Genomic DNA, 13,568 nt, shown 5'->3' on the forward strand with positions numbered 1-13,568 from the left:
GGCACTGAGTACAGGAGTTGGGATGTTATGCTGAAGTTTCGTAAGACATTTGTGATGCCAAATTCAGAGTATTGTGTGCAGTTCTGGTCACCTACCTACGGGAGAGATATCAATAAGCTTGAAAGAGTGCAGAGAAAATTTACAAGGATGTTGCTGGGACTTGAGGACCTGAGTTATAGGGAAAGGTTGAATAGTTTAGGAGTTTATTCCCTGGAGCGCAGGAGAATGAGGGGAGATCTTATAGAGGTATACAAAATTATGAAGGGTATAGATAAAGTGAATACATGCAGGCTTTTTCCCCTCGGGTTGGGTGAAACAAGAACTAGAGGTCATAAGTTTTGGGTAAAAGGCGAAATACTTAAGGGGAATCTGAGGGGGATCTTCTTCACTCAGAGGGTGGTGCGAGTGTGGAACGAGCTGCCAGTGGAAGTGGTAGATGTGCGTTTAATTGTAACATTTAAGAGTGGTTTGGATAGGTATGTGAATGAGAGGAGTATGGAGGAATATGGTCCGGGTGCAGGTAGATGGGACTAGGCAGAAAACCAAGCCAGCATGTACTAGATGGGCCGAAGGGCCTGTTTCTGTGCTGTAGTGCTCTATGACTCTATCTCAATCTTGGGCCCAACACATTGATACAGTCATGAAGAAGGCATGCCAGCGGCTCTACTTCATTAGGAGTTTGAGGAGATTTGGTATGTCACCAAAGAGTCTTGCAAATTTCTACAGATGTTCTGTGGAGAGCATTCTGACAGGTTGCATCACTTCCTGGTATGGAGGCTCCAATGTGCAGAATTGAAAGAGGCTGCAGAGGGTTGTAGACTTAGCCAGCTCCATCACGGGCACAACCCTCCCTGCCATTGAGGATATCTTCAAAAGGTGGCACCTCAAGGCGGCAGCATCCATCATTAAGGACCTTCACTACCCAGGACATGTCCTCTTCACGTTACTGCCATCGGGGAGGAGGTACAGGAGCCTGAAGACCCACACTCAATGATTCAGGAACAGCTTCTTCCCCTCCGCCATCAGATTTCTGAACAGCCCATGAGCACTACCTCATTATTTCTCTTTTGCACTATTTATTTATTTTTGTAACTTAAAGTAATTTTTATGTCTTTATGTCTTGCACTGTACTGCTGCCACAAAACAACAAGTTTCACGACACACGTCAGTGATAATAAACCTGATTCTGATCGACTTCTATTAATTCTCCCCTCAACCTTCTCTGAAGAAAACAGCCCCAGACTCTCTAATCTGTCCTTGTAACTGATCCCAGGAACCATCATATAAATGTTTTCTTCCTCTCTAACGTCCTCACGTACTTCCTGTAATATGGTGACCACACTGAATGCAATGCTCCAGTCGAGGCCAGACCAATGTTTTCCAAAGGTTCAGTATTACTTCCCTGCTTTTGTACTCTGTAGCTCTCTTGATAAAATCCAGAATTGTGTGTTGTCTGTTTAACCAGTTTCTCAAGCTGCCTTGCCACTTTTGATCAGTGCACCCACACCCCCAGGTCCCTCTGCTCCTTCACCCATTTTAGAACAGCCTTTATTCTCTATTCTCTCTCTTCATTCTTCCTATCAAAATACATTATTCTTCACTTCTCCACATTAAACTTCAGCTGCCCATTCCACAAACCTTCTTCTTATATCCTGCTGCAGTCTATCACAATGCCGCCAAGTAAACTGTCCTCCATAGATTTAGAAATTGTGCCTTGCACCCCCCAAAGTCATTAGTAAATATCAAGAGAAGCAGTGTCTTTGACACAAACCCTTTCCTCCAGTATGAAAAGCCCATTCACCACAGCCCTCTGGTGCCTGTTACAGAGTCAACCTCTCATCCATGGTCATTGTCCATTTTGTGCCACCTGCTTCAGATTTGGAACAAGGCTGTTATGTGGCACCTTATCAGGACCTTTCTGGGAACTGATGTCCAAATCTTCATCTGTATCTCTTTCATCATCCAGGGAACTCTGGACTTGTTTGGGAATGTGCCTGAACCACCACCTCCTTAAAGGCAGCCTATTGTTATGTTACAGTTTTGCCCGTCAACTTTTAGTTCCAATTTATGGGCTACATTCATTCTCATCCCATTAACCTTGGCCTTCTCCCTCGTTGCCAGATGACAGAACAGACTGCCACAGTGTGTCCGGTTGGTAGACGAGGGCGAGGAAGTGGAGAGTGTGCAGGAGCAGCCCGTACAGTAGCACCAGTGCCACTAGGTTTGACCACAGCTGGACAGCACTCTCACTCACCAGAGAAAAGGGGCTCATTCAATTACATTCCAACCCAGTCCTTTCCAGTGTTGGATTTTATCAAGTTTTCTGTCTAATGGGTATGTCTGCTGTTTGATGCCATTCTTAATATCACATAGTCATTACTACTGAATTACATTCCAGGTGGTCAAATCCAACTTCCATGGTTACAATGGTGTCAAACTTCAGTAGGATTTCAGGTGGAAAGGTGTGTTCATTGGAATCACATGTTCACAATGGTGTATATTCTGGATGTGGAAGTAAAAACGTAAAGCTTCCCAGTATCTTCTCCCTGTTTGTAAACACAGTTCCTATAAAAGCAGAGTTGTTTGTTTGCCTGACTGACGTACTCATAGTCAGCAACTTTTGACTATTTGGAACCTATTTTATGACAGTATTGTGAATATCACAGCTTTCATAGAATCGTACAGAATGGGCCCTTTCAGCCCAACTTGTCTGTGCCAACCATGATGCCAATTTATATTGATCCCTTTTGCCCACATTACACCCGTCTCCCTCTATGTCCTTTCCATCTAAGTACCTGTCCAAGTGCCTTGTAATTGTATCTGCCTCCACTGCCTCTTCTAGAAGATTGTTCCAGATATTCACCACCTGCTCTGTCGAAAAACTTGCCCCTCAGATCTTCTTTGAATCTCCCCTCTCACATTAAACCTGTGCTCTCTGGTCAAAATCAGCAGAGAAAAAGACTTCAGCTATCTTTGCTCCTCATCACTGTATGAACCTCTGTGAGGTCATCCCTCAGCCTCCTATGTTCCAGTGAGAATAAACCCAGCCTATCAATTTCTCCTTAACTCCAGCCCTCCATTCCTGGTGAATCTTTTCTGCACTCTTTCAATTGCTAGCATGTCCTTCCTGTAGGATAGTGACCAGAGCTGTTAACAATACTCCAAGTGCTATCTAAACTATGTTTTCTACAGCTGCAACGTGACGTCCCAACTCAGTGCATTGGCCTATGAAGGCAAGCACACCAAATGCCTTTTTGACAACTCCATTCACCTCTGTCACCACTTTCAGAGCGCTATGGAATTGCATCCCAAGGTCCCTCTTTACATCAGTGCTTCTAAGGTTCCTGTGATTTACTCATCTGCCCTACCAAGATTTGACCTCCCAAAGTACATTACCTCACACTTGTCTGGACTAAAATCCATCTGCCAGCACTCTGCCCAACTTTCCAGCTGATCTATGTCCCACTGTATCCTTAGACAACCTTTTTTGCTATCTACAACTCCACCAATTTTTGTGTCATCTGCAAACTTACTAATCAAACCACTTACATTCTCAACCAAGGCCTTTATGTATGTACAACAAAGAACACAGGTCCCAGCTGATCTCTGCACTACACCACTTGTCAGAGGTTCCCAGTTAGAAAAATACCCACCCACCACTACCCTCTGCTCCATTACCAAGCCAATTTTGGATCCAGTTTGCTAACGTGCCTCGAATTCTTTGTGCTTAACCTTCTAGACCAGCCGACCATGTGGAACCTTGACAAAAGCCTTGCTTATAGTCCATATCCACATCTACTGCATTTCCTATATCAATTTCCTTAGTTACCTCCTCAAAAAACTCAATTGTCAACCAAAGTTCTCTAAACTTGCCATCTTTGCTGCTTGCCCTTACAGGGATGTGCTAATTCTGCTTTCCTCTGTAGCAGCTGTTCCCAATCTACTTCCGCCAGCTCTATTGAAATCTGCCTTCCCCCACTTTAGGGCCCTCGGACCAATCTTATCTCTTTCCATGACTACCTGAAAGTTTACTGAACTAAGGTCACTGTTCCCAAAGGATTCTGCAGAAACAGTTCTATCACTTGTCTATCTTCATTCCCTAAGATAAATTTCCCCTCCCTAGTTTTCATGTGATCTGAAACTTCACTAATCAGATTCTCTACAAAAAACTATCTTAGATGCATTTTATGAATTCCACCCCATCTAAGCCCCTTGTACTAATGAATCTCAGTCAATATTGGGAAAGTTGAAATCACCTACCACAGACAATCCCTGCCCTTACAGGATTTTCAAATCACTACCAAAAATCATAGCATAAACCATAAACCCACACAAATCCGTGAAAGTGTATTTTATTCTGTGTCACTTTTTACTTTCTTTTCAGTTTGCTTTTCTTGGCGGATGTACAGATGATGTGGCTTGACGATACGAACATTTTTCTGGGAACACAACCAGAATGCAGGGATCATCTGTAACTACAACCCTATTGCTTTTCTGGACAGGAACAAAGCACAGGGATCGGGCATGTCCTTCACTCCCTCTCACCCTGTCACTATTCCCATAGCTTAAACATTTCACACCATTCGTCCTTCTCTCATCAGCTGAACCCTCAGACATTTTCTGGATTTGTGGAACAAAAATTGTCCTTGTACAGCTGCCCAGCCCTGTTAATAAATATACAGTGAGGTACTCTTCCTTCAGGTGTTGATACAGCATTTTTGCCTCTACACAACAGTACGTGCATACCTCACTTAGAATATACAGGACACATTTCCAGGAACCAGGGCTAAAAGGGATCATTATACCACAGTGTCTCGGGATGTGTTACAGTGCTGGGTACCAGGTGTGAAGTCTTCCCTCAGTACCACTGTGCTGGGGACCTGACCCGCCACCAGCAAAGAATCACCCACATCTCGGTGTGGAGAGACTGCCTATAAAAAGCTGGGGTTGGGTGCATGGAGTGGCACAGCCACTCACCACTGAGTTGTGGGACTCTGGGCAGCATCCTCACCATCACGGTGAGTGTGGCCATTGTGGTGACTGGCAGCACCTGCTCCTTATGTTGGCAGCCTGCTTGGATCCTACAGTCCCTGCTGTCGTAGTTGGTTAGACTACACTTGAAGTATTGTGGATAGTACAAGTAGCCATGCTACAGGATGGATGTGGAAGCAGTATTGAGAGTGCAGAAGAGATTCACCAGGACATTGCCTGGAATGGAGGGCTGGAGGTATAAGGAGAGAGTGGAGAGGCTGGGTTTGTTCTCACTGAAATGTAGGAGGCTGAGGGATGATCTTATTGAGGTTTATAAAAAGTTATGAGGGGCACAGGATAGGTAGAGACTATTTCCCAGGGTAGGGGAATCTAGAACTGGAGGGCACAGGTTTAAGGTGAGAGGAGGGAGGAATTTAAAGGAGATCTGAGGGTTAAGCTTTTCACACAGAGGGTGGTGAACATCTGGAACGAGCTGCCAGAGGAGGTGGTGGAGGTGGCTACAATTACAATGTTTAAAAGCTATTTGGACAGGTACTTGGATAGGAAGGACGTAGAGGGATGCGGGTCTTAGGCAGGTGAGTGGGATTAGCGTCACTGTTGGCATGAATGAGGTGGGCCAGATCAATCCGGTTTATCATCACTGACGTATGATGTGAAATTAGTTGTTTTGGAGCAGCAGTACGGTGCAAGACATAAATCTATACATTACAAAAATAAATAAGTAGCACAACAAAAAAGAATAATGAGGTAGTGTTCATGGACCATTCCCAAATCTGATGGTGGAGGGGAAGAAGCTGTTCCTGAATCATTGAGTGTGGGTCTTCAGGCTCCTGTACCACCTCCCTGATGGTAGGAACGAGAGGAGGGCATGTCCCGGATAGGCCTGTTTCTGTGCTGTATGGTTCAATAATTCTATCATCACCTCCTGTTGGACGTGATGGAAGGTGCTGAATCTCTTCCTTCCTTTTCTCCCCCCACCCCCCCCCCCACCTCTCCCCAGCTCAGAGATATCTCCATGGTAATATGCTCCATGACCCAGCACTCACAGGCAGCCTCAATGCACTGAGCTGTGGGGTGATTCACTGGGGAGGGGCAGCGGAGGGCAGGGGATTGCACAGATTCCTGGCACAGTGGTGCACAGCCCAAGCAAACCTCCTTTGTTACATTCAGGGGCTAGGTGCCTGTGAATGATTTAATGGGAGAGCTACAATGAATCAGTGCCTGATGACATGGTACTGGCAGGGTTGGAGCTACTTCTGTACACAAGGACTGTGAATCCATAACAGACTCCTGGACACACAAGCTTGGTGAACAGTCTGTATGAATTAAATAAAGTGTTGGGGCGGAGGGCAGAGAGCTTCTGGTTAATCACTTGCGTTTCTACATTAGAATACTTGATGCTGTGAAACAAGAGTCCCTCCAGAAAGTTTGTAAGGATCATCCCCAATCTAACTGCAGAACTGGGTGTTTCTCAAGTTAAAATGCCATAACGTTACTGTATTTTGCTAAATTCCAAGTAATAGCACAGCTGCTGTGTGTTGATAATATATGCGCTGGCCTCTACTCATCATTGGCACCTTCTCTAAATCACAGGGCAAACTGTTGCCAGCAGATACATATGGTTTATAATAAAAAAAACAGAAAATGCTGGAAACACTCAGCAGGTCAGGCAGCGTCTGTGAAGCAGAGTTAATGTTTCAGGTCAAGGAAGGAAATGTGGTGAAGGGTGTTCCACCTGAAACATTAGCTCTGTTTCTCTCTCCACAGATGCAGCCTGACCTGCTGAGTATTTCCAGCATTTCCTGTTTTTACTTCAAACTTCCAGCGTCTGCAGTGTTTTTTTTGATTTTCACAGGTGGTTTATATTGCACATGTAGCTGCACTCGGCGATGTGGTATTGCTGGAGCTGAGTCTGGTTCTGATGTCAGTGCTGCAGTTATTGGTGTTCTGAAAGTCAGGTTGCAAACCTGGGCCAATGTGAGTCAGATTGGCTATGTCATTTCCTGACAGCTCTGGGGCAGGGGCTGCCTTTTCGTGTGCTTTAGTGATGTGATTGTTTTCCTGACATTGGTTGCCCTGACAACTCTTTATTTGTGGTTTGAATCAGCACAGGAAGGTCGGTGTGTAGTTGTGAGTTCTCCCAGGCATGGTAAATGATACCTATGTCCTGTTCCTGGGATGTTCTGAGATATTCCGGTGAACAAACCCAACTGTGGGAACATTAACTGCATGAGTCCAGAGCGGCAATATTCACTCTTCCCAGTACCACAACTTGTATTTAACTTGCACCATGCTTGAATAAGATTGCTTGGCCTGACTGATGTAAGTTAAATCAGTTTTGGATCCAGATATGGTTTAGTGACTCATATCCTGACCAGCCAGCATTGTTTGTCCTCAATGCTCAGGCTAGTTTCTGCTGAAATCTGTTAGCTAGATCCCCCAGGATTATTAAATAATCAGTTATTTATTCACAAACCAACCAATGAATGCAGAAACTTGAAGGGAGCAGCTAAGATGCACTGACAACCATGTAGGCTGACCTCAGCCTGATAATTGACTCCCCCCACACCCTTGGGTTTGAGGGTGAAGCCAGGGCTCCCAGCTCTGACTGTTACCCACAAAGCATCGAGAGGAACTCAGCATCTATGGAGGGAAATGGACAGTCGACATTTTGGGTCCAGCCTCTGCAGTCTCTTTTGTCTGTGGTTGTTACCCCTCTGGTTTGGATGAAGGTGGATTGGTTTGAGTGTGGTGTTGACATCCACTGACACTTGCTGTCAATGAGCAGCTGCTGTGGAGCCTGGGGCTGCAGAATGTCATGCTGGAGCAGTTCTCAGGTACGTCACTGTCCATGAGCAGCCTGTGGCTCCGGGCCCTGAACGTGGTACCAAGGAGTGGAAGCTGTCTGAGTGTGGTTTCTTTTAACAAAGGTATCATTGCCCACATGGGTTGATTAGAGTGAGGTCTGGTGGCAAGGAGTTTCAAGATACCTGCAGCCCAGACTTTGTTGCATAGATCTTGACACACATACAGAGATGGGCCCATGTAGAGACACCTGTCACCAGGTATGTACTTGCGCGCTAGTGGGCTCGGATACAGCTGTCCCTGCCCTTCACTGCCTCCCCTAACATGTCCTCCTTTATTCCCCTTGCTCTCGATCCTCCTATCCTGAATCCCCTCCATCTCCTAACCACCCCACCCTCCCTGCAAACCCCTCCCTCCACCCTCCATTTAGCAGTCTGCCCTTGTCACGGAGCCTCCTCAATGAGGGCAGACATCGATGATGAAACTCATCGTCACCTTCAGCACACCTGCCAAAGGCTGACTGAAGGAGAGGATGTCATCCAATCAAGACCTCAAACCCAGGATAATGCTCGTGGTCTGTTGATCTCCACCCTCCCGTTCGCTCTGAGACGTGGACTACATTGTCTCAGAAGCTTTTATGTGCCTCTACACATTGCTGGCATCTTCTATAACTCACAGGGGATGAATTGTTGCCAGCAGACATGTGGTTTGTAATAAAACACAGAAAATGCTGGAAATGCTCAGCAGGTCAGGCAGTGTCTGTGAAACACAGTTAATATTTTATTAGATTGGAGGAATCGATTCACTTGCACTCCTTCCAATCCAGTTACTGCATCTGGTGTTCACAAAGTAGCCTCCGTAACACTGGAGAAACCAAACACACATTGGGTGGTCACTTGCAGAGAACTTGGACTCAGTCCACAGTTGAGCTTCCTGTTGTCTGCAACTTCAATTCTCCATCCCACTCCCATTCCAAACTGACCATCTCCCCACCTCCTGTACTGCTACAATGAGGCTCAACATAAGCTCAAAGAACAACATTTTATTTTCTAGGCACTTTGCAACCCTTTGGAATGAACATTGAATTTTCCATCTTCAGGTAAACTGCACTCTTATCATTTCCAACTGTTGTGCTTCTGTCCCTTTCTCACCATTTCTGTCCATTTCCATAAAATGCCTCGGACACAGCTGCCCCTGCTCTATGCTGCCTCCTCACTTTCCCCTTAACACTTACCACTTTACACTCGCCCTCAGTGAGTGGTCTAATGGTCTGTATTCAACACCTGATCTGTCCTAACCTATCTCCATAGTCTCTTGTCTAACACCTTGCTCTGCCTCCAGCTCAGCTTTGAAAACTGTAATCCCACTCCCACCCCCCCCCCAACTACCCGCTCATTTCCCCCCTGCCCCCCCCCCCCCCGTCCCCAGTTCTGAGGAAGGATTCCTGACCCAAACGTTAATTGGTTTCACTTTCCACTGTTGCTGCCTGACAGGCTGCATTCTTCAAGTATTTCTGGTTCCGTCCTCCAACTCAATAGGATAAGTGAAGCAATATCAGCAACATCTCCCAGACCAACACCCCCAGTATTAAGGCCCTAATCACGCTCACTCAGTTCCCATGGACAAGCCATGTTGTTTGCATGGCAGGATCCCAAAATAGACATGCTATTCTGTGCTCCATTGTGGCAAGAGATTACCATGTGTTTTAAGGGTGTTCCCGAAGCCTCCGGAAAAAGTGTAACATGTGCACAAACCCTTGGGAATCCCTATCCCATGGCCACTTAAAATGGAGAGGAAGGACACTTGGAAAGATTTAACATGGTTTTGTGAAAGGGGAGTCATATTTGACTAAGTTATTGGGAGTTCCTTGAAGTAACATCTGTTGTAGATAAAGGGAGCCGGTGGAGATACGAAGATTTTCAGAAAGGATTTGACACATTAAAGGCCATTGACAAAAAATAAATAACTGATAGTTAAAAGATATTTGGACATGTACAGTATGTGGATAGGAAAGGTTTCAAGGGATATGGGCCAAATGTGGGCAAATGGGACTAGCTTAGATGGGAATCTTAGCCAACATGGACCAGTTGGGTCGAAAGGCAAGTTTCCATGCTGTATGACTCTCCAACTCTAGGAGTGAAGGTATTGACATGGATAGACAATTGACTGGCTAACTGGAAGCAGAGTAGGCATCGATTGGTCTTGTTGGCAAGATGTAACAAGTGGTGCACCACGGACTGGTTTCCAACAGATGTAACTGGGATGAAGACACCAAAAGTCTGGTTGCTAAGTTTGGTATCAGAAAGATAGGAAGGTAGTGAGGACCCTACAAAGGGTATAGGTAGGTTAAGTGAGTGGGCGAAGGTCTGGCACATGGAGCGTAATGTGGGAAAATGTGAAATTATCCATTTTTACAGGAAAGCTTAAAAAAAATTATATCTAAATGGTGAAGGGATGCAAGAGGATCTGGGAGTCCTAGTGCATAATTCCCAAAAGGCTAGCATGTAGGTACTGCAAATAATCAGGAGAACTGACAGAATGTTATTGTTTATTGTGAGGGGAATTGAATACAAAACTAAGGAGGTTATGCTTAACTTGTGTCGGGCATTGTTGAGATCACATCTGGAGTACTGTTTAAGGAAGGATTTTCATGCACTGGAAGCAGTTCAGAGAGAGTTTACTTGACTGATAATTGGAATGGGGAAGTTGTCTTATGAGGAGAGGTTGGATAGGTAGGGCGTGTACTTGCTGGAGACTGGAAGAATAAGAGGTGGCACAAAATTGCGAGGGGTATTGACAGGGTGGATGGTTATATTATCCCACCAGAGGATGTTTCTTCTTGTGGGATAATATAAAACTACAGGCCACTGTTTAACAGTAAGTGGTTGTCTATTTAAGAGAGAGATGAGACAAAATTCTAAGGGTTGTGAGACTTTGGAACTCTCCCCTCAAAGGGCAGTGGAAGCAGAGCATTGAATATTTTTAAGGCAGAGGTAGAGAGATTAGTGATAAGGGGTGAATGGTTACTGTGGGTAGGCGGGAACATGGTTACAGTCAGATCAGCCACGATCTTATAAAGTGGTGGAGCAAACCTGAGAGACAGAGTGGCATACTCCTGATGTGTAGAAGAATCTGTTGCTATGAACACCAGGGCTGGCACAGACCTTGTCCAATTGTCAGGAGTGCAGGAAGCCCAGTGCACATGGTGGAGTGAGTTCACCACCTCCTCATGCTACCCACCTGCCTGCCCTCTGAGCACTCCCTGCTCTAGCTGTGGCAGAGTCTGCTGATCCAACGGTGGTCCATCAGCCACCACAGAAACCATTGGGCTGGAGTGGAAACAAGTCATCCTTGATCCCAAGGGATGGCCTCAGAAGAAAGAGGAGGAGAAGAGGGAAAACTGGAAGTAACCACCACCTGTGGCACTACACGTCAGCAAGGAGTCAGTAATCACTGCAGGTTAAAATGGGTAAGGCGAGGAAAGTGGCAGACAATTGCCTGCATGTGAAAATGCAGGAACTGCAGACATGCACACCCACCTCGTCCAGCATTGGTGCCAACCAAGAGTTAGGTGATCAGGGATGGTTTAGCTTGTGTTCTTAGTTCACCTTGACTCAGTTTCTCACAGGTGACCAATGACTACACGAGGGCCTGTTGAAACTTAGTATGAGAAAGGACTATTCCTTAATGAGTTGTTAATATATATTTTTATAAAACAATAGCAGAGAATCCATTCTTGTGAAATCAAGTGTTTGCCCAGTGAATTGGTTTCAGTTTGATCACCCATGCGACTCTGGGCATTTATAGAGCAGGTGACACCAGCCTTCACAATGGGAAGACCAACAGTGTTAATGCCTTCTGGAATACTGAGTAGGCAGGTCATGGTGTTGGTCATGTGCTGTTTGGACATCAGCATTGCTAAACCAGACTTTGTGCCCCAACTAAAGACTGTTCTTACCCTCCCAAAGTGGAACAGATGTTCAGCAGGGGAGGACCCTCTCCGTTTAAAGGGGCTAATAGCAGGTTAGATGCTGGCTGGCTTCTACATGTGTGAAAGTATACAGAATGCTGGACTAGAGCTGCAGGACATTGTCTTGAGTTTGAGCATCTGCACAAACACACTTCATCAGTAGATAACCCGTCCCGCCCACCCCTTAGAGTGCAGTGTGTCAGTGAGGAGGAGCAGGTCAGCAGTGCAGAGGAAGCTGATGGAAGGAGCTGCAAGGGGAGGAGGCCTTGTTCACCCAGGAGGTGCTGGGACCAATCTCAGCAAGGAACGCAAAACATGGAACTGTCGGCATTTCAGTAGGGATGTTGGAAATGAAATATCCCGCCTCATCAGCCTTACAACAACAGACCAGGTGGGGAATCACTTCACCAGTAACCATCAGAGCCAAAAACGAAGATGGTCTCTGAGAGGCTGAGATTAATAATGGAAAATGGAGAAATCGCAGAGATTCTAACCGGTTAGAATCACAGAGATACAGCACGGAAACAGTCCCTTCAGCCAATTGAGTCCACATTAACCACCCATTTATAATCATCTACATGAATCCCTTTTTTTTATTCTCCCTGTACACTCACCTGTTCCATCTCATAGCCAATTAACCTACCAACCCTCATCTTTGGGATATGGGAGGAAAGCTGAGCACCCGGAGGAAATCTATGCGATCACAGGGAGAACGTGCAAACTCCACGCAGACAGCCCCTGAGGTTGGTATCGAACCCGGGTCTCGCACTGAGACAGCAGCTCTACCAGCCTTGCCACAGGCTCATCCCCAAAAACTACTTCACTGAGGAATTCTAACTCTGGTGAGACATATTTTGGAGAAGTCGTCATGGTGGAGAACACTAAGTGTATCCTGACAATAATAGATAAATAAGGGGTTGCAGGGAGGAAGGATTTACAACAGTCTCTACTACCTGAAGAAAGATAAACTAATGAACTGAAGATCGATAAGCCCCCTGGACCAGGTGGCCTGCTTCCTCGGGCTACAAAGGAAGTGGCTGCAAATGGTGCATGCATTGGTTGTGGTCTTCCAAAGTTCCCTAAATTCTGGAGAGGTCTGGAGTATTCAAGAAGAGTGGGACAGACTTCAGGAAACTTCAGGCCAATCGGCCTAAAGTCTGTCATTGGAAACCTGCTGGAATCCATTCTTAAATAGAAAATCATGACACATTTGCCCAACTCTTCAAAGAGGTAACAGATGCCTGGGTAGAGGGGAACCAGTAGATGTGTACTTAGATTTCCAGAAGGCATTCGATGAGATGCCACGTAAAAGGTTAGTGCACGAGAGCACACAGAGGTGGAGGTAGGATATTGATGTGGATATGGGACTGTCCAACTAACAGAAAAGACCGAGTCAGGATAAATGTTTTTTATCGGATTGGTAATCAATAATCCTGAGGTGCCACAGGGATCAGTGCGGGGGCCTCAACTGTTTACAATCTATATTACTGACTTGGATAAATGGACCACGTGTACTGGAGACAAATTTGCCAATGGGTTGGCAAGTTGTATGAGGGATATTGGTGGGTTAGGAGAGTGGGGCAAGAAGTTTGCAGATGAAGGAAAATGTGAGGCTACTTGGAAGGAAATATGAATAAGGTAAGATTTTTTTATTAGTCACGTGCATCGAAACACAGTGAAATGTATCTTTTTTGCGTAGTGTGTTCTGGGGGCAGCCCACAAGTATCGCCGCACTTCCGGCGCCAACATAGCATGCCCACAGCTTCCTAACCCGTATGTCTTTGGAATGTAGGAGGAAACT

General features: G+C 45.7%; 1 protein-coding gene across 2 annotated transcripts in view; it reads left to right on the top strand.

The window, feature by feature from the left end:
* The window catches only part of rassf4a (Ras association domain family member 4a), a 170,932-nt gene that overhangs the window by 12,962 nt on the left and 144,402 nt on the right, over window positions 1–13,568 (top strand). The window lies entirely within an intron of this gene.

The sequence above is a fragment of the Pristis pectinata genome, chromosome 30, assembly GCF_009764475.1.
Source record: "Pristis pectinata isolate sPriPec2 chromosome 30, sPriPec2.1.pri, whole genome shotgun sequence".
NCBI lineage: Eukaryota > Metazoa > Chordata > Chondrichthyes > Rhinopristiformes > Pristidae > Pristis > Pristis pectinata.